This window comes from Coenobita brevimanus, chromosome 32, assembly GCF_032717465.1.
Source record: "Coenobita brevimanus isolate Jiangsu-jjx chromosome 32, ASM3271746v2, whole genome shotgun sequence".
NCBI classification, from domain to species: Eukaryota; Metazoa; Arthropoda; class Malacostraca; order Decapoda; family Coenobitidae; genus Coenobita; species Coenobita brevimanus.
Window position 1 is genome coordinate 7,754,898 of NC_136985.1, and position 3,609 is coordinate 7,758,506.

At 44.2% G+C, this 3,609-nt stretch overlaps 1 non-coding gene across 1 annotated transcript; it reads left to right on the plus strand.

Annotated features, from left to right (window-relative positions):
• Positions 1-1,638: 1,638 nt before the first annotated feature.
• LOC145395682 (5S ribosomal RNA) lies at positions 1,639-1,757 on the plus strand. Its single transcript, XR_013896656.1, has one exon. It is a non-coding gene; the product is annotated as a 5S ribosomal RNA (ribosomal RNA).
• Positions 1,758-3,609: the final 1,852 nt, after the last annotated feature.

A 3,609-nucleotide genomic window follows, 5' to 3' on the forward strand; every position in this document is an offset into this window, starting at 1 on the left:
TGGGTGAGGCAGGCGGTGAGGCAGTGGGTGAGGCAGGCTGTGTGGCAGTGGGTGAGCTAGGTCGGGCATGTGCGGTTGTGGTGGTGGTGGGGAGAGTGGGAGAAGGTTCAAGGTCACTCGCAGTAGGCTGGGTGGTGAGTTGCCTAGTGTGATAAACCTTACCACTAATTTTACCACTAGGAGACACTTTCCTACTCATGCCAGTACGAACACGGGGCCTACGGAAACCTCTACGAATACCAGACTGCCTACTTCCCTTCCGAGGTGGTGAAGGAGACTCCGAAGACTGGAGAAAGCACAGCAGACGATGATGACGAGAGACTGGGGCTGGGGGTGCGAGGTGGTATGGCAGCGGCGTGACCTGATGTTGGGGACAATGGCCGGCCTGAGGAAAACAATGACTGGGAACCGGGGTCACCACTTCGCTTCCTCTTTGCCCCCTTGCCATACGCCACTCCCTTCTGCACTGGAGCCTTGCCTGACGAGATGCTAGGCACAGCAATTGTCTCTTCCTGCACCTCAGACTCAGCACTCGATAGAGTGTCTGATTCAGCAAGACTCGACAACACCGCAACGTCACTACCGTAGTCCATAGAGGCTTTCAGTAATTCTAGGCCTATAGCAGACTCACTCAGGCCCTTTCCACTCCCTAGTAAGGGTTTTGACGGGGTAGAGGTCACAAAGCCCTGTTTCGGAGGGCTTGAAGGCACTGACTCGGAAGAGCTAGAATTCGACATAATGTCACCTTGAAAGCCTGCGGTAAACTGACACTAAACAGGGGCAAATTGCGCGAAAAAAAGCTAGTGTGACAACTGGGGAAACAAGCGTTTCCAATTAGCATAAACTGCTTGCGAGAGGAAAGCGCAGATTGACATTTCTGAGCAGTCCGCGCTCTGCCATATGTCACGGCGAGGGTGGCCGGGCCGCGTTGGGGGGGTGGATAGAAAAAAAGATACTTGGCAACAACGGAGGTCAGTGGTACAAAGGTCAAGTATGCTAATAGTAGCTAAAGGGTGGCGGTACTGATAGACAATACCAGCTTGAACCTGCTTGCCCGCGTTTATTCAAAATTAACTCGAATCACAAATGCGACGATCCGTCGTTATGTCCTTTTTGGCGAGCGTCGCAAATGAGACGCCCCGCATTTTAGGGGTTAACAATGTAGTGCCCCAGGAATCTTCACTGCTTCCTGAGTCCCATTCCTCCCAGTTTACCTCTTTACAATTAAAATCCCCCGTCAATAATTATGTTATTGCTTTTCTCAATCACTTTCTTGAGATAGCTAACCATGTCTGACAACATCCCCTGATATTCATCGTCTTTCCATGCCCTTGTCTTAGGGGGAACGTATCCCACTGTGATGTCTCTCTTGCCATTCTCTCCGGTTTCTATTTTCACATTCAATGCTTCAGCCCTACCCTCTCCCAGTTCCACATTTTCCACACTGATGTTGTTCTTCACTGCTATCATCACTCTTCCCGTTTTTTTCTTTTCTGTCTCTTCTCCACAGTATTTGCCATCTCCTATATGGAAGTCAATACCCTCTCTTAAATTGGTCTCTATAGAGCACATAATATCTGATTCATGTTCCCTCAGGTAATCGTTGATTTCTAATCTTACCGATATTAAACCATCAACATTAACGGCCATGCCACGTTGAGTACACCACTTCCCGTCCGATCAACGAAGTTAAGCAACGTTGGGTCTGGTTAGTACTTGGATGGGTGACCGCCTGGGAACACCAGATGCTGTTGGCATAACGTTCTCCCTACGTGTCAAGTGGGGTTGGTGGAGGATTAGTGCCCCTCCCTGTAAAACAATTAACTCTAAGCCCTTGGCCACCCCGTTTGGGATACATGGCGTCTGGCAATGAATGAATGAATGAACATTACTATATGCCACTTTCCAACTTTTCTTGCTGTTCTTTATTCCCTCTTCTCTCCCTCTCTCTGTTGGTACCACTTCCACAATTTCTGATCCATAACTCTCCAGTAGAACACTGTCTTCTCTCTAACGCTGTGACGGACAGTGGCAAAATGATGTTACCCAGCCATGCAGAACCAAACTCAGTGTGACAAGTGCTTGTGCACAATGTTGCCAATACATTAAGCTACTCCTTAGCAAAAAATTAGCTACATTGAAGCAGTTAGAGACGCACTACAGCACTCGAATTTTGCTGTCGGCACCATCACGTCACTGGGATTACTCGAGACGTTTTGTACCGTCGGCACCATGCCGACGGCGGGATTGTACGGGTTAATGGTGTCACATTTTCTAAATGCCAAAACTAGCAGGTTAGGATTATTTAGGTCAGCTTAGGGAAAACTGTTGGGTTAGGGAAATGTTGTAAGGATCAGTTAAGGTTAGGTTAAAATAGGTTAGGTTAGGTAGCATTACGTAAAAATAGGTTGGGTATTTTCAAGGTTAGGTTAAAATAGATTAGGTTTGAATAAATTAGGCTATGTTACAAAAATTTAGATAAGGCAGGGTATGGGCAGGCTAGAATGAATGAGGTTATGTTACAATCACTGAGATGGGTTTGGACAAATCACCACTGATGAGGGAAAAATTGTGCAAAAATGGTATTCTAAGACGGTGCTCATCTGTCTCGCACACAAGATTGTGTCCATTGAAATATAAAAATGCACTCACGAAAAAAAAAAAAAAAATAACATCATAGAGAGAAGGGGGAGGAGGTCAAAACAGGATGATTTTGTCTCTCCTTGATGATCTTCCACATTTCGTTGATAAACTTCCACATAGACATACTACTTATGGCATTTACCTCATAACTGGCATAATATTGTACACAGAAAAATACTGTATTAGTCACGCAGTTTAATTCATCATCATCATTATCCATGACAAGCAGGGCCATGCAGAGCTATGGAAAGCCATCACAGGTAAAATCAGCCTTAAAACCAGCTATTGTTCTTTTCCCACAAACTAGAGGAGCAAAACCTGGATTCAAATCCAAACCAGATCAGGATCTTCCCCATGACTGATTTATGAGTACAAACGGAAGAGGCCTTAATTAAAGTCAAATGCACTGATTTGTTATTGTTCTAGTCATTACACAAATTGTAATCCTCATTTTTGTGCTGAATTATCACACAACAATATTATTATGGATGTAATACACAATTTGAAAAGCATGATGGGAGTGTACACTGGATGTAGGTTTGGGCAGCTATTGCTTACATCCCAGCCTGCTGCTCACTCAGGGACACAGACTTCCCCCACATTGGTATCCTACTTATCAATAATATGAGAAACAACACATGAAGCTGTTCAGTCTTATTAAGTCATACCACTGCCTCAAGGTTTTTGGCTCATCCAAATTTAGTTCTCTGACCATTTGAAAACAAATTTTCTCACTTCTCTTTCTGGCAAGCTACTTACACATCCACAAATATTTTCTGCTCATGTTTCACTCCTTTAATCATTAACCTAACCAGATTTGCAGCATCCTGGTTGGTGTTAAGCACTTCTTTTTTTCTTTTTTCCACATTCATGCTTGCATTAGTAAATCTTAAGAAAGAAAACGGCCATCATTCTTCTTGCACTTCCTCAGAAATATATATATATATATATATATATATATATATA